The sequence below is a fragment of the Lepidochelys kempii genome, chromosome 11, assembly GCF_965140285.1.
Source record: "Lepidochelys kempii isolate rLepKem1 chromosome 11, rLepKem1.hap1, whole genome shotgun sequence".
NCBI lineage: Eukaryota > Metazoa > Chordata > Testudines > Cheloniidae > Lepidochelys > Lepidochelys kempii.
In genome coordinates, this window is record NC_136390.1 from 39,088,705 (window position 1) to 39,115,221 (window position 26,517).

Below are 26,517 nucleotides of genomic sequence, written 5' to 3' on the forward strand. Positions count from 1 at the left end.
GCGACGGGGCCTGTGGCTGGAGGCTGCGGGCTGGCACCTGCAGTCTCTGCCCTAGTGGGTGGGCCTAGGACTGCAGGTGCGTCGTTAGCCGGCCCCCAAGGGAAGAGGTGGCACAGCGGCTGGGAGTCGCTTTTTTGAGGGGAGGGTCAGGCGGGCGCGGTGATCTGCTGCTAGTATTTAAACGGAGGGCTCAGGCAGAAGTGTCATCCCTTAGCTTGTGATGGGCTCTGTGATTAAGGTGCGTGTGCCGCAAAGGGGAGGCCAGAGAACTGTGGGAATGTATTCATCTGTTTCCCCCTTTAAACCAAAATCCTTTCTCTCGCCCCGGAGGTAGGGAGTGCGAGGAAAGTAACCACGAAAATGGCTTTGTGGGTTCCACACTGATTGTGTATCTGTGAATCTGTGTCAAAGTAAAAAGGTGCATTTTTTAACAACATTGTCAGCCCTGCAAAATTGATCAGAGAGTCAAGCTGGGTTGTTTTCTTCTCATGCCCCATACCATCATCAGCAATATGGATTTTGCAGGCTAAATTCTTCCTCCAGTGGCAACGAGTGCACAATTATACAGGGACAGTTGTACAAACCCATTGCTTTCTGGTCTTTCTCAGATGTAACCGTTACTGTACATGGAAGTTAGTAATGAGTCTGATAATGCACAAAAAGAAAGAAAATTCAGCTCCATGTTAGCTGCGTTCCTTGAACAGAACCAAACAAGACAAAAAATGTCAAAATATTTTGTCAGTATGTATGATGAAATACACAGAGATCAGCTAAGAGTGCCATTTTGACATACTTTATTCTGAGATTATTTTACCCTTCAATTTGAATGCTGTTCATAACTTTTAAATCCTGGAGTCACTACCCTTATGTGAGTGGTGCGTGATTCACAGAACCCGGCTGGGCTCCAAGAAAAGTGAGTAGACTATCAAGGATCCTTCTTACTTTAACTAATGTGATTCAAGTTATAGTGTTGACCAGGCCTGGGTATACAGTCAGGGGCGGCTCTACCAATTTTGCGGCCCGAAGCAGTCGCCGCCTAATTGCCGCTGCCGCCATAGCTTGGATAGCTGGTGCCTGGAGCTGGCCCTGTATACAGTTATAAAAAGGGGAACGAGGTATGCCTTGTCAGAAAAGAAAGCAATCAGCCAAGCAGTAGTCAAACAATGGCTAATTTGTAGGTATGTCTTGATTATTGAGGAGATGAAAAAGATGGTAGTGGGGAAAGCATAATTAGAGGAAAAAAGTAAACAGCAATAACACTGCTTTTGGTTATTTAAATACAGAATGTGTACTGGCTGACTTCCAAAAGAATACCAATTGTTTAACCAGGTTACTCAGAGTAAATACAAGGTAGATAGTATTCGACAATGTTATCAAAACAGCCATCCAGTCCCTTTCTATACAATTTTCAGACATGGCATCTGACAGTAACTTATAGGAATGCAAGGAATGTTGTAGCCACTCTCGAGTGAACTCTCACAGAAAAATGATAGAAGACAAAAACACCATATCACCCTAGGATGAACATGTTGCACAAAGGACTCTGCAGTCACTCCCTATCTGACCTCACAGTCCTCGTCCTCACATGAAACCTGCACAACACCTTTAAAAGGAAAGCCTGGGAACTCTGTTAGACGCCAAAAATCATGGACTTAGTAAAGACAATAGATTTATGGTTCATTACAACAGTCTGTAACCCACTAACCTTCCTTTTTCCTATGACTGTAGAGGTGTTACAACTGCCCACTTCACCTTGAATGATCTCTTGCAACATTATGTTAACTCCTTACTTGTTCTACCTTGAATTTTAGCTGTGGCACTCTGAGTACCTTTCCCAGACCTGAAGAAAAGCTCTGAATAAGCCCAAAAGCATGTCTCTTTCATCAACAGAAGTTGATCCAATAAAAGATATTACCTCACCCATGTTGTCTCAGGAATGTAAGGAAACGTTAAAAGTTTCCCTTTCTCTGTTTTACATCTTTATTCCTTTTTATTTAAATAAATTAATCAAAATCAGTGGTGGGCGGCCTGCGGGCCGCATGTGGCCCATCAGGGTAATCCACTGGTGGGCCGTGAGACAGTTTGTTTACATTGACCGTGTGCATGCACGGCCTCTTGCAGCTCCCAGTGGCCGCGGTTCGGCACTTCCGGGCAATGGGAGCTGCAGGAAGCGGTGCAGGCTGCAGGGATGTGCTGGCTGCCACTTCTCGCACCTCCCATTGGCTAGGAACGGCGAACTGCAGCCACTGGGAGCTGTGAGGGGCCATGCCTGCGGATGGTCAATGTCAGCAAAATGTCTCGTGGTCTGCAATCAGATTATCCTGATGGGCTGCAGGTTGCCCACCACTGATCTAACTAATTTTGTTCCTCTATTTCCTTTCTTTCTGCATTCCAATTTAGGGTTTTTTCTTATCCTACCGTTTTTGATTTTTTGTTTTTGTTTTTAAGTTGTTTCCTGACTCATTCTTTTCCTATAATAATCTCCATTCACCTGCTCTATAACCTACAACTTTACTCAATAGTCTCTGCCTCTCTTATTATTTCTCTCTTGCTGCTCTTCTAGCCTGTCTCTTTCATCCCTCATTTTTTCCTTCTTCTGTTTTCTGTGAGCCCCTCCCTCTCTTCAGTTCCCATCAATCAGATGGGATGTCTTTCTCTTGCCTTGCCTTCATCTTAATTGAAGTATTAAAACCATGAGGTCAGTGGTCCAGCTGTTTTCTTGAGGCAGTCAGCTATCTCTACTGTTGGTGTCTCCAGTCTTCCTCTTCTGAGGCACTAAGGTGAGAGCACAAGTAACAGCTCCCCTTGGTAATGGGAGGCCAGAGAAAGAGAAGACTTGAATGGCATACCAATCAACAGTCCGTTTGTGACACACAGGGCAGGATTTTAGTGGGACATGGCCAAATTGAAAAACACATTTTCAGAATAGTTTTAAAGCAGTTTTTGGGTCAGTAACTTATCCTAAATTTCAGTTTTTATAATCAGTTTCCTATTTTAAAACTAATTCTCACCTGTGGGGAAATTGGTTTTATAAAGAAGAAAGAAAATTGTTGTTAAATCCACAGAGTAACCACATTAAAATATATATAACATTTCTCACCTGATTTTTCAGTTATAGCAATCTAAGGTGTTACCTATAATATTAGTTGATAGAAATAATAAAATGTAGACAAATGGGAAGGGGAAAGATGGATTGAGCTGTCATTGGTGGGGTAGGAGTAGGAACGATTGAAATTGTTGTGTGGGGCAGATCCCATTCTATGGGTATGGTCATTCCAGATAAAGCAATACAGTAGAACCTCAAAGTTACGAACACCAGAGTTATGAACTGACCAGTCAACCACACACCTCATTTGGAACTGGAAGTACACAATCAGACAACAGCAGAGATACATTCACACAAAAGCAAATGCAGTACAGAACTGTGTTAAATGTAAACTACTAAAATAAAGGCAAAGCAGCGTTTTTTTCTTCTCCATAGTAAAGTTTCAAAGCTGTAGTAAGTCAATATTCAGTTGTAAACTTTTGAAAGAACAACCATAACATTTTGTTCAGAGTTACAAACAACCTGCATTCCTGAGGTGTTTGTAATTCTGAGGTTCTACTGTCTTTGTTTTGATTTTTCTTGAAAAGTACAAGAACAATACTGTGAAAGTGAGCTTCAGTTTGCTAATAAATACATTACAAAGTGCATTTTGGTACTTAGAGGTAGCCTGGTCTAAATATAAAATTTAATAAAATTATGAATATAAAATTTCCTCAGCTTAAGTAAAGATAGGATGATAAGCTGGTGCAGTTTACTGTACAGGGAAAAGCTAAACCAAAGTAAAACAGGTTTAAACTACTGTCAGAGTGTCCACATGCTAAGTTCCACTGGTTGAGCTGAATTGGTTTAACGTAGCACTTTTAGTAAAACTGGTACAATTTTGTGTGTATATTAGGTCATCGATACATAAGAAGTGCTGAGGTGTGCCAAGCTAAGATAGCAGCTTGGATTCATGCAATAGAAGTTGGGTTTCTAGCTTAACGTAAGGTCACTGCAGCCTAGGCTTCTATTAATAGCTGAGAGATTCAAATGTGGAACCTGCTTACAAACTTTGTCTGCCATCTGCTTTGCTCAGATAAAATTTTGTAGTTACTATCCATGAAAGACACAAGTATTGGTATTATGTTCCTCAGTTTTTGTGATTTGATCACCCATGTTCTGAACTTTTACTCAAGACATATTGACTTAGAAGAATGCTTTCTAATGCAGTCTTAGCAAAGTACATGATGATTTATTTATTGTAGTATAAATCTGTTTAGTTCACCATGTAGTGCACTGTCTCTTTAAGAGGGTTAATAAAAACCCAAATATAATAGGCTGTGGTGTGGGAAGGGTGTATATAAATGCTTCAGTAAGGCTTGTATTTAAGATTGTAGTCTATTTCTTGCAGCTACAACAATATACAATTTTATAATAGATGTCTGTAAACAAGGAAGCTTGCATCTAGCATATGATGGGGGGGCTAATTTAGCTACAACTAATCAGGAAAGAGATCTTGGAGTCATCGTGGATAGTTCTCTGAAGACGTCCACACAGTGTGCAGCGGCAGTCAAAAAAGCAAATGGGATGTTAGGAATCATTAAAAAAGGGATGGAGAATAAGACGGAGGCTATCTTATTGCCCTTATATAAATCCATGGTATGCCCACATCTTGAATACTGCTTACAGATGTGGTCTCCTCATCTCAAAAAAGATATACTGGCATCAGAAAAGGGCAACTAAAATGATTAGGGGTTTGGAATGGGTCCCATATGAGGAGAGATTAAAAAGACTAGGACTTTTCAGCTTGGAAAAGAGGAAACTAAGGGGGGATATGATAGAAGTATATAAAATCAGGAGTGGTCTGGAGAAAGTAAATAAGGAAAAGTTATTTACTTGTTCCCATAATATAAGAACTAGGGGCCACCAAATGAAATTAATGGGCAGCAGGTTTAAAACAAATAAAAGGAAGTTCTTCACACAGCGCACAGTCAACCTGTGGAACTCCTTGCCTGAGGAGGTTGTGAAGGCTAGGACTATAACAGGGTTTAAAAGAGAACTGGATACATTCATGGAGGTTAAGTCCATTTATGGCCATTAGCCAGGATGGGTAAAGCATGGTGTCCCTAACCTCTGTTTTTCAGAGGGTGGAGATGGATGGCAGGAGAGAGATCACTTGATCATTCCCTGTTAGAGTCACTCCCTCTGGGGCACCTGACATTGGTCACTGTTGGCAGACAGGATACTGGGCTGGATGGACCTTTGGTCTGACCCAATATGGCCATTCTTATGTTCTAGCACAGGGGTCGGCAACCTATGGTACGCGTGCCAAAGACAGCACGAGAGCCAATTTTTAATGTCTGCTGTCAGTGGGCCGGCAGCCGGGACCCTGGCTGGCAGGAGCCGGCAGACAGAACCCCAGACGGGCAGCGGGCTGAGCCGCTCAGCTCACTGCTGGTCTGGGGTCACGGCTGCTGGCCCCACTCAGCCCTCTTCCGGTCTGGGGTTCTGGCTGTTGGCCCCTTGCCAGCTGGGATCCCGGCCGCAGGCCCCGCTCAGCCCGCTGCCTGCCTAGGTGAACAGAACCCCAGGCCAGCAGCGGACTGAGCGGGCCGGCGGTGTAAGATCAGCATTTTAATTTAATTTTTAAATGAAGCTTCTTAAACATTTTGAAAACCTTGTTTACATACAACAATAGTTTAGTTATGTAATGTATATACTTAGAGAGAGCTTCTAAAAAACGTTAAAATGTATTATTGGCTCATGAAACCTTAAAGTGAATAAATGAAGTCTTGGCACACCATTTCTAAAAGGTTGCCGACCCCTGTTCTAGCATGACATTTAGGTGCTGGTGTGTGAGTCAAGTAGCTTACTGAGTTTTGAGATGTTACAGAAAACGTTAGGTTAAAATTTATAAATTGCTGTACAAATCTTTCACATCCATGCCATTTTCAGCATTTCTGATCTCCTTTATTACATAATGTTGTCATAGCCACTGCATTTGTAGTTCTGATAATACATCTTGGACTTTAGAAATGATCTATACCAGGATTTGAAAATTTACTTGGACACCTACTTGTGAGAAGATTAACCCTGCTATCTAGAGCAAGATTTCCCAAACTTTTAAGAGCCAGCAACCTGCTTTCAGACTAAAATGTTTTATGACCCTCTCTCCTAAGACGTCTAACCATGAGCAAGTGAAATTTCATCAATGTATCAGAAATAACTAATGAAGTTTTGAAAAGAAAACTTTAATTATAAAAGATTTACAAGAGTTTAAATACACTCCCAACTAAGTGTTATGGATGAGCCTGTCTTGTTGATGAAAACTGTCCCATCCAAAGTTGAAGTGGCTGCGGTGGGGGAGACTTAGGTCCCTTTCAGTTGACAGGCGACTGGAGGGACTTTGTTTTTATTACTACCACTCAAGAGAATGCTGACTGTTAGATACAAGGATGGAAAATGGAATGAGAGCTTTCAAGGTTTTTGTTACTAAAACTGAGTCCCTCTTCTTCACAGAGCATCACTAAGAACTTATGAAATATGAGCTATAGAAAGTCAGTTGTGTTTGTTTGCTTGTTTTGTTTTGCAGTTGCCCAGTCAGTTTTGCCAAGTAAACAGCCTCTGATTTATGTGAAGGAAAGCAGTCTCTTTCTGCTTCTCTGGGTCATCAGAAAAATAGTTCTTCAAATGCTGACCTATGAGTTCCTGATAGTTCTTATCTAGGTCTTTTTAAGGCTTGGTCTACGCTACAGAGTTTGGTCGACGTAAGCTGCCTTACATCGACCTAACTCCGTAAGTGTCTACGCTAATATGTAGCTCCCACTGATGTAACTTGTCCACTACCCCGACTTAATAATTCCACCTCCATGAGTGGCGTAGTGCTTAGGTAGATGTAGTTAGGTCGATGCAGTGTCAAGGTAGACACTGCCTTACTTACATTGACTGTTGTAGAATATCTTCAAATTGAAAGGCAGCATTTTCCCATTACTTTTGAGAAGAAGAACTTCTAAGTTTTTTTGATGACTGTTTCTACTCTGACATGTATGGATAGAAAACTCACATTGTGCTCCTGAAGAGAAGAATTCAACTCATTTTGATCCCAAAGATGAGAAAGGTGAATTATGGAGCGTGTAAGTGAGATCATTCAGGAAAGCTTGCTTTTCTGGCCTTAATTCTAAGAATAGCTAGCACTTTACCTTATGAAAGTCACCTCACTTAGGCATGAAAGAGGAGTTGCTGGTGAATAACACACAAAGAAAATTTTGCTATCTGCATTCTGGTCACTTTTCTCATTTGGTTATCTGACAAGAAAATATATCTGAGACCACCACCTAAGAATGTGGGTGTTTTCTCAAGTTAATTGAAATATTATTGCTGCTGTGATTGTCTACAGGCAATTTTCATATTTTGCTTATGTTTTTTTTGGACTTGTGCCAGGATTTCTCACTTATGTTATCTTGTTTTACTGTGTTTGACCTGTACTTGGTCAGACATTTCATTTTGCTCTTGTTTAATTATAGGCAGGGGCTGGTAGCATTGAATATTATTGACGTTGCCTGACACTTTCCATGATAAGGCCCTGTTTTCAGTTCCTTATAACATTGGCAAATTTTAACTGTTAAGGCTGAAATTTTCTATCCTTGGTGTCTGTCTCAGGCTGAATATTTTTTGGAAAATTTCAGCCAAAGTGGTTGAACTGTTTCTGAGATTGAAGCTAAGGAAAACAAAGTTGTTCATAGAATCGTAGAGGATTAGGGTTGGAAGAGACCTCAGAAGGTCATCTAGTTCAACCCGCTGCTCAAAGCAGGAACAACCCCAACTAAATAATCCCAGCCATGGCTTTGTGAAGCCGGGCCTTAAAAACCTCTAAGGATGGTGATTCCACTACCTCCCTAGGTAACTGGCCAATGGGAGCTCTGGGGGTGGCCCTTGCAAGTGCGGGCAGCGCACGGAGACACGCTGTCCCCCTCCCCCCAGGGGCACACACAGACGTGCCAGCAGCTGGCCGCTTCTGGAAGCGGTGTGGGGTCACGGCAGGCAGGCAAGCAGCCTGCCTGAGCCCTGCTGTGCTGCCAGCCAGGAGCCACCTGTGGTAAACTCCTCGCGGCCAGAGCCTACACCTTACAACCCTTCCTGCACCCCTGCCCCAGGTCAGAATCCCCTCCTGCACCCAAACTCCCTCCCAGAGCTTGCACCCCCTCACCCTCTCCTGCACTCCAACCCTCTGCCCCAGCCTGGAGCCCCCTCCTGCACCCAAACTCCCTCACAGAAAGAAACTAATATAACAGCCTACTTCTTATCTTAGAACAGCTATTTTGAATTAACTTAACTATATTCTACATGTTTTAAGATTGAAATGTAACCACAGAACAGTTTTATGTTAATAGGCAAGATTAGTATAGCATTAATAGCCACATAAGAATGGCCATGCTGGGTCAGACCGAAGGTCCATCCAGCCCAGTATCCTGTCTATTGACAGTGGCCAATGCCAGGTGCCCCAGAGGGAGTGAACCTAGCAGATAATGATCAAGTGATCTCTCTCCTGCCATCCATCTTCACCGTCTGACAAACAGAGGCTAGTTTTTCCTGATGTCCAAGTTAACCCCCCCTTGCTGCAATTTCAGCCCATTTCTTCTTGTTCCATCCTCAGAGGTTGAGAACTTTTTTTCCCCTTCCTCCTTGTAATAAACCTTTTATGTACTTGAAACTGTTATCAGGTCCCCCTTCAGTCTTCTCCAGACTAAACAAACCCAAATTTTTCAATCTTCTCTCATAGGTCATGTTTTCTAGACCTTTAATCATTTTTGTTGTTCTTCAGTGGACTTTCTCCAATTTGTCCACATCTTTCCTGAAATATGGTGCCCAGAATTGGACACTATACTCCAGTTGAGGCCTAATCAGCGTGGAGTAGAGTGGAAGAACTACTCCTTGTCTTGCTTACTACGCTTCTGCTACTACATCCCAAAATGATGATTGCCTTTTTTTTTTTTTAATACTATTCTCCAAAGCACGTACACCTCCTCCCAGCTTGGTGTAGTCTGCAAACTTATAAGTGTACTCTCTATGACATCATCTAAATCATTGATAAAGATGTTGAACAGAGCGGACCCAGAACTGATTCCCGTGGGACCCCACTAGTATGTGCTTCTAGCTTGATTGTGAACCATGGATAACTACTCTCTGAAACCTGTCTCTGAGAACAGTTTTCCAACCAATTATGCACGCACCTTATAGTAGCTCCATCTGAGTTGTATTTCCCCAGTTTGTTTATGAGAAGGTCATGCTAGATAGTATCAAAAGCCTTACTGAAGTCAAGATAATACCATATCTACTGCTTCCCCCCATCCACAAGGCTTGTTATCCTGTCAAAGAAAGCTATTAGGTTGGTTTGACATGATTTGTTTTTGACAAATCCATGCTGACTGTTACTTATCACCTTATTATCTTTTAGGTATCTGAAAATTGATTGCTTAATTATTTAGTCCATTATCTTTCCAGGTATTGAAGTTAAGCTCACTGGTTTATAATTTTATAGGTTGTCCTCATTCCCCTTATTATAGATTGGCACTATGTTTGCCCTTTTCCAGGCCTCTGGAATCTTTCTCATCTTCCATGACTTTTTGAATAATCGCGAATGGCTCAGATATCTCCTCAGTCAGCTCCTTGAGTATTTTAGGATGTATTTCATCAGGCCTTGGTGACTTGAAGACTTCTAACTTGTCTAAGGCTATGTCTACACTAGAGCCCTTACAGCGCATTAACTGTGCTGCTGCAGCTGCACTGTTTTGAGGCCTCCCGTGTAGCTGCTCTATGCTGATGGGAGAGAGCTCTCCTGTCAGCATAATTAAGCCAGCCCCAACGAGTGTTGAATTCTTCTCTTCAGGGGCACAGTATGAGTTTTCTATCCATGCATGACAGGGTAGAAACAGCCGTTTAAAAAAAACAACCACCTTGAATTTAGTCTTTCTCAAAAGTAATGGGGAAAATTTAGAGTAGCTTCAAATTGTTTCTAACTTTGAGGCAAATGAAGAACATAAAAATGGCCACCCTGGGTTAGACCAGTGGGCCATCTAGCCCAGTATGTTGCCTTCCGATGCTGGCCAATGCCAGATGCTTCCGAGGGAATGAACAGAAAAGGCCAATTATCAAGTGATCCATCCCTTGTCATCCACTCCCAGCTTGTGCAATTAGATGCTTAGGACATCCAGAGCATGGGGTTGCATCCCTGATCATCTTGGCTAATAATCACTGATGGACCTTGTGGCACTATGACCCCATATTCTTCATAGAGATAGTATGATATGATTATGGCATAACTATGATGTATTTTATATAAGAACGGGCATGTGACATATCATTGGAAAGGTTATAATTTACTGAATATGATTATCCTATTTGTATGCGTGTAACATTTTTGTATCTGAAGTTAGGAATATTGTCTATGCATCAATTACAAATGTGTTTACACCTGAGGAACGCCCACTAGACAGAATACAATCAGTCTAGATGGCTGTTTGGGAGGGGTCACAAGGTCTTTGAAGATGCTAATCTCCCACCAGGGAGCCTTCCTGGGGATGCTGCAAACAGCCTCTGAGCGCAGGTCTTCACTAGCAGTGTGGCTCGTGTAGGTGTAACATAGTGCTGGGAGAGAGCTCTCTCAGTGCTCTAAAAAACCCACCTCCACAAGGGGAATAGCTACATTGGCACTTTACAGGACTGAAACTTGCAGCGCTCGGGAGGGGCTGTGTGTGTTTTTTCACTCCCCTGAGTGAGAAGGTTTCAGCACTGGAAAGTGCCAGTATAGACAAGCCCTGAGATATGGCTGCAGGGACATGTGACCAAGTCACCTGGTACTGGTACTGGACTCTATGATAATACTAGTGTCTTTCCAGTGACTGGGGGTGGGAATCAAACTGGGAGACAAAGGATTCCCACCATATGAAAAAACGAAGGCAGGAGAGTGACATCATCGTGGTTCGTTCTTCACTGACTCTCCGCCCAACAAGGAAGACTGCTGGAAACAACTGAAAAACAAAAGGAATGAACTAGGGGGAAGGACTGAATCCAGGCTAGAGGGTTGTCTAGCCTGTGAATGGAATATCTGGAGTTTTAAGTTGCAAGCAAGTGCAGTTTGCCTTCAAGACTCTCTGCAAACTGCCTAGAACAACATTTAGGGTGAGAATTTGCTGCTCATATCCAATTTTGTTTTTATTTTATTTGATAGGTAATCTGCTTTGATCTGTTTGCTATCCTTTATACTCACTTAGATTTTATCTTTTGTAGTTAATACATTTTTTTTTTGTCTAAAACCAGTGTGTGTAGAAATCATAATGTGGGGCAAAAAGCTGTGTATATCCCTCTCCACGTTGAGGGAGAGGGCAAATTTCATGAGTTTACACTGTACAGTTCTCCGAGCAGTGCAAGACTGTACAATTTTGGGTTTACCCTCTAGAGCAGGGGCGGGCAAACTTTTTGGCCTAAGGGCCACATTGGGCTTCCAAAATTGTATGGAAGGCCGGTTAGGGGAGGCTGTGTCTCCCCAAACAGCCAGGCGTGGCCCGGACCCCGCCTCCTATCTGACCTCCCCACTTCTCACCCCCTGACGGCTCCACTGGGATTCTTGCCCCATCCAACCCCCGCTGTTCCCTGTCCTCTGAGGGCCCCCGCGGGACTCATGCCCCATCCACCACTCCCTGTCTCCTGACTGCTCCCTGCTGCCCCATCCAACCCCTCCTCTCATTCCTGACTGCCCCCCCCCCCCCCGGGACCCCTGTCCTATCCAGTCCCCCGCCCTCTGACCGCCCCGACCCCTATCCACACCCCTGACCACTGCCCCCGAACTCTCCTGCCCTCTATTCAACCCCCCCCACCCTCTTACCGCACTGCCTGGAGCACCAGTGGCTGGCGGCACTACAGCCGTGCTGCCCAGAGCACTGGGTCAGGCCGCAGCTCTGCAACTGTGCTGCCCGGCCGCCTAGAGCATTGCGCTGGTGGCATGGCGCGCTGCAGGGGAGGGGCTGGGAGCTCAGGGGCCGGGTAGGAGGGTCCCGTGGGCTGGATTTGGCCCGCGGACCGTAGTTTGCCCACCTCTGCTCTACAGGGGAGTGTGCACTTGAGTACTGGGCAATTCCCATGCAGAGCTGGTTTCAGTGTCTGTGTTTCTGCCGCTGGGTGCGTCCCTACCTGTGTGCTGGTGAAAGCGTGAGTCTGCTGCTTGTGTCAGCATTATAGGGTGAAAGAGAGCCCAGGCTGGTGGGTCAGGCAGGTTCAGTGGTACCCTAGTTCCAAGTGGCAGCCTGAAGGGGAGGAACCTATCACAGACCAATCCTCCATTAACTTATCTAATTCTTTTTTGAACCCAGCTATACTTTTGGCCTTCAAAACATCCCCTGGCAACGAGTTCCACAGGTTGATTGTGCGTTATGTGAAGTAGTACTCCCTTTCGTTTTAAACCTGCTTCTTATTAAGTTCATTGGGTGACTCTTGGTTCTTGTGTTATGCAAAGGAGTAAATAACAAATCCTTATTCACTTTCTCCACGCCATTCATGATTTTGTAGACCTCTATCATATTTCATCTTTATCGTCTTTTCCAAGCTGAACAATCTCAGTTTTTTAAATCTTTCCTCATCTTTTTTGTTGACCTTCTCTGTACCTTTTCCAAATTTAATATTTTTTTTAAATGGGGTGACCAGAACTGGATGCAGTATTCAAAGTGTGGGTGTACCGTGGAGTGTTATATGGTCATTATGATATTTACTGTCTTATTATCTCTCCGTTTCCTAATGGTTCCTACATGGTTAGCTTTTTTGACTGCTGCTGCACATTAAGTACATGTTTTCAGAGAACTATCCAGGAGATAATGCTATATAATACTTAGTCCTGCCAGGAGTGCTGGGGACTGGATGATGTGGCTTCCTGTGGTCCCTTCCAGTCCTGTGATTCTGTGAGACTGCCAATATCTTTTTCTTAAGTGTAACAGATAATTTAGACCCCATCATTTTGTGTATATATACTTGGGATTATGTTTTCCCGTGTGCATTACTTTGCATTTGTCAACACTGAATTTCATCTGCCATTTTGGTTTCCAGTTGATCTCACAAAACTGAGCCCTTTTAACTCTTTGCAATCTGCTGTGGACTTAACTATCTTGAGTAATTTTATATCATCAACAAACTTTTCCACCTGATTTTTTGCCCCCTTTTCCAGACCATTTATGAATATTTTGAGCAGTGTTTGTCCCAGTACAGCTCTCTGGGGGACACCACTATTCACCTCTCTCCATTGTGAAAACTGTCCATTTATTCTTACTGTTTGTTTCCCGTCTTTTAATGTGTTACTGATCCATGAGGTGACCTTCCCTCTTATCCCATGACTGCTTACTTTGCGTAAGAGCCTTTGGTGAGGGACCTTGTCAAAGGCTTTCTGAAAGTCCAAGTACACTATATCCATTGGCTCACCTTTGTCCACATGCTTGTTGACACACTCAGAGAATTCTAATAGATCAGTGAGGCATGACTTCTCTTTACAAAAATTGTGTTGACTCTCCCCCAACAAATCGTGTTCATCTTTATGTCTTTACTATAGTTTCAATCAATTTGAATTTAGGCTTACCTGCCTATAATTGCCAAGATCGCTTCTGGAGCCTTTTAAAAAAATTGGCGTTATAGCTATCCTCCAGTCATCTGGTACAGAGGCTGATTTATGTGATAGGTTACCTACCACAGTTAGTAGTTCTGCAATTTCATATTTAAGTTCCTTCAGAACTCTTGACTGACAGCTGAGTGTTGCTCTGCTTGATCTCACTCACTCTGGCCCCAGCCTGTCTTGTTGTTGTTGTCCAACAGACAGGAAACCTGACACGTTTATTTGCCCAGTTAGCTCTTTTATTTGTCCCAGGCTTTTGGGCAGTAGGATTTTCCAAATCTGAACCAATGTCGTAGATAAATACAAAAATTTGAGAATTCACTGGATGTCCTTTAATGAATTGTCATTGCTTTAACATCTCATAAAATACTTGTCTGAGAATTGTTAGCATTTGTTAGCAAGTATTTTGCTATGTATGAAACAATGGAAACTAGGGCCAGTGTTCTTATCTGTCATTGCCTTGGCAATATCTAAGCAGATTGCATTACACCACTCCCATTGAAAATGAAAATCTTGATCCTCTTGAAATATAAGAATTCTCTTACTGTGATTCCTGATATAGCTTTATCAAAGAACAAGCCTTCTTCAATAGAACCATCATAAACATGCTTCACAGATTATAGAAGCTGTGCTGGAGGATGTATCAAGCTGAATTGCTAAATGTTCACTTTTTCTGCATTTTGAAAGTAGCTGCTCTGACTTCCTCAGTCATGTCACTGATATGTTGCAAAATGATGTTATTTGTCAGAATCACTGTTTTCAACTTGGTAGTTGATTTAGGCTTCGTAATCCTTGAAACTATAATGAATTGGGACGGACAAGATTTTCTGTAGAGGTGTGCACTTTTCATGATTGTGCAATTTGCAGAAACACCTTCTACCTTTATAACATCTTTGAAGGCCGTTTATCTGTATGTTGTCAGTTTGAATAATCCAAATCATGTTGATTTCATTTTTTTTTAAGGTTTTGAGTCCCTCCCCTCTGCAATTTTGTTTCCCCTGGGGAAATGACAGTTGTAAACAGTGACCAAACCGCTTTCTTCAAGCAAAGTATTATTGATTAGAACAAACGCATTTTAGAGAAAACGTATCTTAAAACCCATAAAATATGCTACATGCAAGTCTCTCCTACAAAGTGCTTAACCGTCTTTCATGTGGGGATCCTAATAGGATTAGCTCTAGATCAGAGGTGGGCAAACTACGGCCCGCGGGACTGTCCTACCCGGCTCCTGAGCTCCTGGCCCGGGAGGCTAGCCCCCGGCCCCTCCCACACTGTCCCCCCTCTCCTGCAGCCATGCCGCAGCACGGGCAGCACTCTGGGCGGTGGGGCTGCCTGCTCATGCAGGGCAGCACGGCAGTGTGTCTGGCTCCAGCCGGGCAGCGCAGTGGCCAGGCATGCTGCTCTGAGCGGCATGGTAAGGGGGCTGGGGGGTTGGATAAGGAGCAGGGGGTCCCAGGAGGCAGTCAGGGGGCGGTTGGATGGGGAGGAGGTTTGGGGGGGTTCAGTCAGGGGATGGGGAGCGGGTGCGGGGGTTAGATAGGGGATGGGGTCCCGAGAGGGGGTGGTGGGGGGACAAGGACCGGGGCGGGGGTTGGATGGGTCGAGGGTTCTGAGGGGGGCGGTAGGGGGCGGGGGCCAGGCTGTTTGGGGAGGCACAGCTTTCCCTACCTGGTCCTCCATATAGTTTTGCACCCCGATGTGGCCCTCAGGCCAAAAAGTTTGCCCACCCCTGCTCTAGATTCTTACTCAGAGCTTCTGTGTCTACTTGTCTCCCTATCAGAGCTCACTGACACGCTCTGGATGGTCCTTAGTGACTCTCCCCATCCCTCCCATATTTTGTAGAGATCAAGAGACTTTTAAATTGTTTATAGCCCTCTAGCTTCTCACTCTGCCAAAACAGCTGTGTCACTTCAGCCTCCGGCCTGGAAGGATGCCACTGTCTTTCAAATGTGTGCTTGTGTGTTCTTATCTGGAAAACCATTGTGTTGCCTTCCTGTAAAGATCCCATTGAATTTGTGCATTATAGGTGTATAATAAACATTGTTACTCCCAATATTTAATAACTTCCTGTTGGAATTAATAATATTTGAAATTATTGATATAGGAAACCACCAAACACAAGTTTAATAATAAATTCCTTTATTAAATCCAAGGACCAAATGGTGTTTATACAATTGCTCTAAACATGTCTAGCATCCTAAAAATAAGCACTCACTACATCCAATACAGTAACAAAACATTTATTAGTATTTGATCAAGATACAAGCCAAACCCAGAGTACTTAGGCCTATACTGATCAGCTCCAACGTGGTCAGGAAGGTAACAGCAATGAACCCATTAAGAGTTTACTTTTTATACCCTTTTATACCCTTTAACAAACAAATGATAACATTGCCAATTACTTGAGCTAAAAACCAGTTTGAGACAGTATGCTCTTATTTCCAGTTTTAATCCAGATAAGATTTACAACCTCCTCTTTTCCCAGTCTTTCCTCTCCTACTTCTTGCTGACCAACACTGTTTTCCATTGCACCTGAGTTCAAATAGGCTTTAATGCTAGTGTGTAGGTTAAGAAAGGCCTTGTTGGCTCATTTTAAGACGGATTCTCTTAGTAGTGACTGCAGATGGTTTTAAATAAAACAATCAGTCAGAGGCCTTTAAACTTCCCCTTATCTCATTAGTTATTCTTTGAACCAGACATCCTCCTTACTTCATTTCTTCTGGCCTAATAACTCATTATTTTCAAGGCCTTTCCTTAGAACACCGATATACAGTTAAAGCTTTTTTGTTTGGCATGTTGGGGAATGGGGGGCTGGACGGGGGATCCGGTAAGTGACAAATTCCGGTTAACTAAGAGGGAAGGGAGTTCGGGTGCAAGAGGAAGTGCAGGGCTGGGGCTTGGGGCACGGGAGGGGGTGTGGGATCTGGGAGGGAGTTTGAGTGTGGGAGGGGGCTTGGGGCAGGGGTTGGGGAGGTGTGGCAGGCAGCTCTGCGTGGTGTTCCCGTCCTGCCCCGAGCCCTGGCTCCACAGCTCCTGCAGGCGGAGGCAGCCGCATCTTCGAATAGGAGCAGCAGAGACAAGTTGCCTCTTGTGGGGAGCCGCCCAAGGTGAGCTCTGCCCGGATCCGGCACCCTGCACCCCCTCCTGTGCTGCAAGCCCGGACTCCCTCCAGAGCCCGCACCCCCTCCCACACTCTGAACCCCTTGTGGCCGTTCCTCCACCTAGGAGCAGCAGGGACATGTCACCGCTTCCGGGGAGCCACGCAAAGCCAGATAAGGAGCCTGCCGGCCCCGTTCCAACCGGACTATAAACCGGAGTTTCTATGAAGATTAGAAATGCTGGTTTATAGAGCTTTCTGGTTGGTACAAGGACGGATAATACAGCTTTTACTGTATTTCCTTAATCAAACTTAAAATAACTCATATTCTTTAATTTCATATTTGTCTTACACTTCCCCTTGTTGAACAGGTCACATACAGTGTTCATAACCTTATTACATACCAACTCCACATTTATCAGAGGACTTAATATATGTATTTAATGAAGCTGATATTATTTCTTACATAAAGAAAATCCAGGCATACACACACCAATACAGGTATTCTACTGATTTAGTTGGAGAGTCTGTAGCAGGGTGCTGCATGTGCTCTCATCATGTACTAGCCTAGGTTGAAATGCTAGCTGGGATTTTCAGGTTCCAAAAATGTGGTGGCCTTAAAGTGTCACAGAGCTATGGGGCTTACATGGTATGTTAATTTTTTATCACTTCTTGAATTATTTTTTATAGGGTCGTGACCCAAAGTTCAGGAAATCTTGAAAAAGAGGCTGATACAAAAAGGGGGGGGAGGGGGGCCTGGTGACAAGACTAACACTATACCTCCAGTCCTAATTTTAGGTGAGGGAAGGCCACCAGGATGCTCTTCCTCACACCTGCTTATATTAGCTTCTGGTTAGTAGGCATCAATTTTGAAATTCCCTTACTGCTTGTAAAGGAGGAGATGCTTTATGTCTCTCTTCCATAAACCTCCTCCTGAGCATTGCTCTTCCAGTCTTTACTTCATGGTCACGGTTCTTTTATAATTCTAATACCTTTACTTTTGCTCCATAGCTTTCTCAATTAGTAGCAGAGTGAAACAGATTCTGGTCAGTTTTGTGGTTTCCTGGAGAGTCCTGAATAGCAGAAATGAAACTTATCAGATATGTCAGTTTCATCCCCCTGCCTTTTGAGAAAGCTGTGAACAACAGCACAGGTACAGGAGCAGGCATTCTCCAGACTCGGAAGTCAACATTGCGTTGGTTCACTCTTGGAAGGTTATCTTTGCATCTGAGGACTAGAAACTTAACTATTTTAAAAATGACAGCTTAAATTCTGCAGAAATTGATGGCTTACTGTACTCTCTTCTCTAGGGTGGATTTGCTGCTTGCCACCAGTGATTGGGCAAAGGGACTTATTCAAGCCTATACAAAGCACAGTTAGTATAGCATCCTAATTTACCAATATAACATCTTCCACTTCTGATGTAAAAAGATGTATCTAGTGCTGAAGAATTAAGAGTAGTTGTCATAAAGTTAAACAGTGACCTGTAAAACATGCAAAGACATTTTGAACAGCTATACAGAGAATGCTATAGACTAAAGGAAATGGGGGGAAATGCAGTTTACAAGAACTCTCAGGAAGTATTGAGGCAGTTAAATGCAGAAAATGTATGAATTTATTACCTATATAGGGAAGATGTGCATGAAAAACCAAATTATGCTGTGTAAAAGCTTTTTGAAATTAAGTGCTTAAGAGAATTTCATAGTTGGCACAACATACAAACTCCTTTTTTAAGCTAGTGCTTAGTTGTTATTTGCAACTTGTCAAACTATTCAGTACAAAAAGTACTTTGATTAGTTTCCAGTATAGCATCTTGTTAACAGTGCAATAAACAGAATGGAATTTTGTTATGTTTATAAGGTTTATTTTTGCATTAAAAGGCAGTCCATTTAAAACATCACGCTATTTTACTTTTTTTTATGGAACACCTAACGTTACTAAAACTAAGATAAAATAAATGTTTACTCTGTTTTTCTGTTTCATTTACTCTGTGCTCGTGGCTAGTGCAAATTCAGTTTGAGTAGTTTGTTTCCCCCACTTGTTTGTGTGGGTCTTTTATGCAGAACATATAAATAATCCTTATTTATTTAATTTCTGGTAGTGCTCAAAAGCTGTAATCAGGAACAGGGCCCATTTGTGCTAGGTGTTGTACAACGCACTGGAAAACATGGTGCTGTTCCTAGCATGTTTATAATCTAATTTGAAACAAGTACATGTGACAAACACTAGGAGGGGAGGGGAAGATGAAGGTAAAATAATAACTAGATTACTTAACTGCATGATTGTATGTCTGGCTTTGTGGAATGAAGCTGAAACTGGAGACAGTGCAATGCAGTGAGGAGGGCTGCAGTGATAAGAATGTCCAGGACTTGCGAAGGTGTGCCCTGGCTTTGGCTGCAGCTGCTGCTGTGTGTACTGGGGAGTTTAAAGACTTGTCCCTAGCAGACTAGTAGACAAGTTGGCTTAAAAGGCTTCATGATGGACCTGTGCTACCATGGTCCATCTGTGGTGGGGAGAGACTGGACAGGCCCTGCACTTGCCCTAGCTCCCTATTCTATATATTTTTGCTGCTCTGGCAGTTAGGGAAACTGGAGTCTTTGAAGCTCCTCCACCAACTGTCCAGAAGAGAATGCAGAGCAAATTGCCTGATTGTGGTGGGGGTGGAGAGGGGATTTGTTGGGACTTTAATGTGATTTGTAAAACTACCACAATTGTGGAGACTTGGGCAGGTGTCCTGCCTGAAATTGCTTTTGACACTTTTTTTTGAAATTGACAAGGAAAAGTCAAAGACAAAAAAGGCAGGGTAATATGAAAGGTTGTGAAATCAAATGATCAAGTCAAAAAATCCTAAAGTTAAGGTTTCTGATGAAATGTTAACATGATCATGTTGATGATACATAGTATCTCTTGTTCCTATTTTATTTTTTAAAGGTGAACTTTCATACACTAATTGCTATTGCATACCATAAACTGTATTAGGTGTGAAACATGACAGAGGGAATTGCAGGGAAAAATCTCGATATATTGTGATTATAAATCTGAGAAAACATTGTAACTGAGGTTGCATGGCATTTCCATGGTAAACCTCTGTTTTCGTTAATTGTAACTTTCTCAAAAATTCTTTCAGCAGAAGCTTTACATGCTTGGTCTTAGCTCAAGGATGTTTCCGGAAAAGGTATTTGAAGGCGTAGTGCAAAGATGAACCTCAACAAGTTACTGGTGAAGGGAATAGGGACAGGGAAGGACAACAGCGTTTCCCTCTGTCTTTGGGTTTGTAATCAAAAAAACCAAACCAAACCCCCTACCGTCAATTAAATGTCTCCAATAAAATGGGATTTCCACAGCTCTGACTAATGAAATGGCTCTTCCTAACATACTCACATTCTCAAATATGATTATCAGAGAATTTATAGAAGTAAAATATTCACAAAGGAAAAATCATGCAGCATAAGACACATAAAAAGTAATATATTTTCCTATCTAAAAAGACATTATTTGTAGTACTAGAGTGTTTTGTAATAATAGAAACTAGACCTGGAAATGACCTATTAGTTAGCTAGTCTCTCAATTTTCCAGTACAGAATTTTACTTTTCAGTGTGTTTTCTGTTGCCTCACTATGGCGGAAGATGCCGTAAAATATATATTTGTATATGTTGTCTACCTTAGAGGCTACTTCTTCTCTAATGCCTTATTACAACACTTGAGACGACTAGCTGCAGTATTCTTGTCAGGTCCAGACACTGGAACTCTTGGACTAGTGGCAGGTCCAGGATGTGGAATATACTCCCTTTCCTAGTGTATCGGAATACAGTTTTGATCGTCTTCAGGGTGTTTTGAAATGTTTGACTATTTAGTCAGGCATTTGCTTAACTGATGCTCCAGCCACGGGGCTCTTACAGTAATATTGGAGAATGATTATGGAATAGCCTAGTCTTCTGTTTTCCCAGTGAATCTAGTGTACATGTAACCCATTGGTGAGTTTCAGAGTAGCAGCCGTGTTAGTCTGTATTCGCAAAAAGAAAAGGAGTACTTGTGGCACCTTAGAGACTAACCAATTTATTTGAGCATAAGCTTTCGTGAGCTACAGTTCACTTCATTGGATGCATTCAGTGGAAAAAACTGAATGCATCCAGTGAAGTGAGCTGTAGCTCACGAAAGCTTATGCTCAAATAAATTGGTTAGTCTCTAAGGTGCCACAAGTACTCCTTTTCCATTGGTGAGTATTATAGGTCCACCTCTGTGTTAATTAAAAGAAGGTATGAATAGTTGCAGAGCCCTGGCTCTAGCCGTAGAAGCTCGTGCTTTTAGTCTTTAGGTTCCTGGTTCAGTTTACATGGTGTCTGCCAAGGCACACATTTAAAAAAAAAAAAAAAAAAAAGTGATCCCGTGACAGGTCAGGAGATCTGTGAATAGTGAATAGGATCAGTATTTCGGCATTTGAAATACCAGATGGTGGTAGAACAAGCTTTCTGGAACATGGGTAAGAGAAATGTCTTGCAGTCAGCACTATAAACCCAAAGCCTTCTTTAACTTGTTTTATTTTGAAACCAGGCTCATGTGTTTAATTTGCTTTCTAGATTATCTTAGATTAGATCCAGTCTTGGTCCTGATTTTTAAAGATAACAATGGACTGGACTAGATGCAGGGGTGAAAGTAAGTCTAGGGACTTACCGGTACGGGGCTGGGCTGGGGCTGGCTTTGGCCTCTGGAAGGGGCAGGGCCTTGGGCAGAAGGGGCGGGGCTGGGGGAGGTTAGAGCCAGCCTTGGCCCACCCTGTACCGGCAAGTGCCTCCTTCCCTCTCCCTAGGGTAACAGCGGCAGCCAGGGACTCTGGCAGCGGTTTAAAGGGCCCTGGGTGGTAGCGGTGGCCAGAGCCCTGGGCCCTTTAAATCATCCCTAGAGCCCCACCGCCGCTTCCCCAGGGTTCCATCAGCAGGGCTCCGGGGATGTGGCTCCTGCTGCCACTACTGCCCCGGGCCCTTTAAATTGTCCCCAGAGCTTGCCGGAGCCCTGGGGAAGCGGCGGCAGGGCTCTGGGGACGATTTAAAGGGCCCAGGGCTCGGCCGCTGCTATCGCCCCGGGCCCTTTAAATCGCCGCCCCAGCCCTGCCGCTGCCCAATGGCTCCAGCAGCGGGGCTCTGGCTGCTGCTGGGAGCCACAGGCCCTTTAAATTGCACCTGGGGAAGCCGATCCACCCCAGTATGGCGGACTGGCTCTTGCCGGTATGCCGTACCGGGGCGTACCAGCTTACTTTCACCTCTGACTAGATGTAACTAAGGACCACTCCTCTCTGGAGCAAGGACCTATTGTGATCTTCACTGTCTGATGTTTTCCTGCTGTTATTTAAGATGTTAATCTTAAATTATAAAGCAGAGTATCAAACACCTGGACTGGGGGCTGGGTCCATCTTGCATTTTATGTTTATGTGCCTATCTGGCATATTCAGACTGCAGAATCTAAGCTTTCTTTTGATAAAAGGGCAAGTTTGTGGTCCCCAGGAGTGCAAAGATAACCTTGAAAACATGAACTGAGTGTAAACTGGTGTGGTGTGGTCTTTGGGCTTGTCTACACTTAAAATGCTGCAGTGGTGCAGTTGACATGATGCAGCTCCACCACCATAATGCTTCAGCGAAGACCCTGGGTTCTCAAACTGGGGGTCGTGATCCATCAGGGGATCATTGAGGTTATCATGTGGGGGTTGCGAGCTGCCAGCCTCTACCCCAAACCTCACTTCACCTCCAGCATTTATAATAGTGTTAAATATAAAAGTGTGTTTTTTTAATTTATAAGAGGGTCACACTCAGAGGCTTGCTGGATGCAAGGGGTCACCAATACAAAATTTTGAGAATCACTGGTGAAGATGCTACCTATGCTGACAGGAGAGCTTTTCTCCTTGGCATAGGTGATCGACTTTCCTGAGAGGCGGTAGCTATGTCGATCGGAGGAACCCTCCTGTTGACATGGTGCTGTCTATACTGGGAGTTAGATCAATATAACTGCGTTGTTCAGGATTGTGGCTTGCTCCTGTAGACCAAGCCTCACTGAATCTACAGACAGCTTGAAATAATGGCTCTGAGAGTATGATTTCCCCTGCCCCCATTATTCTCTTTGGAGTGGTAACTCTAAAGACTAATGTTTACACTCTAAATGTCAGCATTAGCTGTTTAATTGCTCAGCAGATGGGATGAAGGAAGGGGTAGGAGTAAAACTCAGGAGGTGGAAATTGAGAAGGGAAGGAAATGTGTGTGTGGGGGGGGAAGGATAGATACAAAGAGAAGTGGGAGAGGTTTCAGAGTGGGAGCCGTGTTAGTCTGTATCAGCAAAAAAGACTGAGGAGTACTTTGTGGCACCTTAGAGACTAACCAATTTATTTGGGCATAAGCTTTCGTGGGCTAAAATCATCGGATGCATGGAGTGGAAAATACAGTCGGAAGATATATAAATCTACACACACGCACACACACGCACAGAAAACATGAAAAAATGGGTGTTGCCATACAAGCTGTAATGAGACCAATCAATTAAGGTGGGCTATTATCGGCAGGAGAAAAAAAAACCCTTTTGTTTTGATAATTAGGATGACCCATTTCAAACAGTTGACAGGAAGGTGTGAGTTGGAGAGAAAGTGCAGAAAGGAAGAGAGACAAAAGGCAGCATATTTTCCATTAATGCTGAGTGTGACAATAACATAGTTTAGTTACTACTTAATGGCTGTATTTTACTCCTGATCATTGTTCAAAGCTCTTATTGACACTGTGGACTGAGGAGTCCATGAACCACAGATATGGAATGTGTATCTTTCTACAGAATGATTTTGGCACACATGCTGTAAGGCTCGGGCCTGGTTATCTGGAAAGTAATCCATGTCTGGATCTCCCTCAGTTTAAGAAGGAGGGGAGACTGCTGAGATTATTATTATTATTATTTATTATTATTATTTTTTTAATGTAAGGTCCTTCACTGTGGATGGAATTTGCTTTCCTTCTTGATCTTGCAGAGCCTATATTAAAAAAAACAACACCCCCCTAGTAAAAAGATCTGCTATAAATCACATTATTTTGGGGGTGTTTAGGGAGGAGACATGCCTCATATCCTTTAGCTCCAGGTAGATCAGATGTGGGGTAAATTCAATAGGCCTGATTCTTGAGTGGATCTTGCCTTTGGAAAGGCTTCCTAGGAGCAGAGCTATTTCTGGAGAAGGGAAAGAGATGGCAGCATCATAGGGTGGGTTGGAGTTTTTGCTCAACATGCACATTTGCAGGCTTTTAGTTACAAGGATCTTCAGAACACCAGCGTGAGATGCTTACCTACAAAAAATACATTTGAGGAACATAAAAATGTACAGCGGACTGATTAAAGTGATAAGGATATAAATATACATTATTCTAAAATAATCGCCTTATAATTGCAGGTGTGCCTTTAAATCTTACAAATTTTTTGATTGGCCTTGGAAAAGCCTCATAAAAAGGCTGTAGCTGGGATAAAAGAGAAACTGTATATCTTAGTGTTCTAAATGAGGTACTGATCCTCCAACCAAAAGGTACTCGGAGTTCATTTTCTGCCAGCGTGGACCTCCATCTGTAGGCAGCAATACCATGAGTACAGAGTGCATCTGTTCCTAAATTCCTTTTCATTGGCTTTCTGTTCAACTAACCCACAGACACTAGATCACAGACACTTCACCTGGTTTGTCTTTCTCCTCTGAGGGCACTTTTGTTCCCAGGGATGAACAAGCAATAGTTGTAGCTCTCTAAATCAACAGACTATAATTGCACTTATGCAATGCCTTATTTGTTCAATGAAAGAGAAAATAAATGAGTAATAGAAAAAGAGAGAACATTTACTCTTGTGAAGGTGCAGCTATTGAAAGCTGGGCTGCTGTGAGCTGGGAAATATTTGTATATTGTCTGAATGCACAGTTGATCCTTGGACTGGACAGCCTCTCTATTTGTGGCCTAAAAGTCTGATACCCGCTTCCTTAGACCTGATTTTTCTTTTTCTAAGCCCCTTCCTATATTACTGTGTTTCACTATAAGACCTGAATTGGTTCTTTTGAGCCTCTCCTTCTTGAAGAATCTTCTATAGAAAACATAGAGTTTCTTCCTAAAGTGGTGGTATAGCCAATTTCTCAATGAGGGTATGACTATAGAAAATAACTTGCATATTCAGGCACAGCCATTTGTCAGTGATACATCAATAGATGATGATGATAAACATGAGTAGCTGTTTATTGCTAAGTGACACTGTCAAATCAAATTTACTGTTTTTAAACCATGTATTTTTAGACTCCTCCTCCCATGGTTTTGGCCTTTTTTTTTTTTTTTTCTGGTCTGGGTAAATATCCCAGATGTGTGATTTGAAGACCCTTGGTAACACTAACCTGGCAGAGTGCAAGTGGGCCTGATTCAGTGCCCATTGAGATCAGTGGGAGTTTTTCCATTGACTTCAGTGGACTTCGGATTATACCTGTTGCCTAAGGAATCCTGCAGGCTTGCGGTTCTGTCATCTGCAGGGCTTCCCAACAAGGACAAGAGGAGTGGCTTTTATTAAGCAATATGTATAGTTAAGTTGATGCAGGATCAGCCTATTATTCTTTTGTAGATATCTCTGAATTGCTACACAGTCAAAGATAGGGCCTGATGTGAATCCTTACACTCAAACAAGTTGTTCTGCTGATGTCAGCAAGCCTGCTTCTGTGATTAAAGGTCTGAAGGATTAGTCCTTCTCTTTGGCTGTGTAGAGATTCAGGTATTTCACAGAAGGATTTAAGTGGAGCTGTGTAGTTAGATTTCCCCCCCATCCCCCCAGTTAAATTAAATATTGGTAGGAGGTGGGGGACAGACATACTTTAGGATTATTTCTTTCCCCCCCCCCCCCCAATTAAGCCTGAAAATTCGTGAACTAAAATAACATCAAGACTCAGAGTGTGATCCTGTGCTTTGCCTCTCAGACGGTGAGAGGCCAGGTGGAAAGGTGGGATATGGAGGCTTGAGGCCACCTTTGTGTCCCCTTAATTATGGGGTGCTCTGGGACTCCTGGTGCAACTTAGACAGCACCAGCTGCCTGTCTAAGTTATGTCAGCCCCATAAGCCTCATGGCTGTCTTCTGTAGTTCCTGTGCCAGGGGAATCCTCCCATGGCTGGACCCAGGGTTTGTGGGGTTCCTGTACATCGGTCCTGTGCATGTTGTAGTGGGGTGACAATCTCCCCCTCCTATTTTACACACACTGAACAAAACATAGAAACTTGTAATATCCAGATTTAGCAAAGAGAATAAAATATCGAATTGTTCTCCGTTGAAAAGACTCTGAAAGTTGGTAGGTCCCATGTCTGATTTTAAGATTTTTCTTAACTGTCTGTGATCATAAGTGTGTTTCCCTTTCAAAACAAATGTTTTATTGCTTTCAAAGAGGTGTTTGTGTCAGCTCAGTGCTTACCAATATCCATACAGCAAACCAGTACAGATTCACTGGAGGAAAACATTTCGACTTCTATTTTGGATGGCAGGCATAAACACATTTTAATTATGAGAAATACCGTGACAGTGTTCTCTTCCCAGTTCTTTGGAAGATGCTCATAATGTGGAAAACACCCTATGTTCTGATTAACTTCTGAAAGTATATCTCAACTTTATTTTATGATTTACGGGGGATATGGCAGGGAGGATGTGAACACAATTGTATCTTCATCGTAACTAACTTTTGTACAGAATACCTGTTTCATGGTACCCTCTTTTATGCACGTAAG

General features: G+C 43.1%; 1 protein-coding gene across 6 annotated transcripts in view; it reads left to right on the forward strand.

The window, feature by feature from the left end:
* Positions 1 to 26,517, forward strand: part of UBR3 (ubiquitin protein ligase E3 component n-recognin 3) — a 207,312-nt gene that overhangs the window by 637 nt on the left and 180,158 nt on the right. The gene's annotated exons all lie outside the window — the stretch shown is intronic.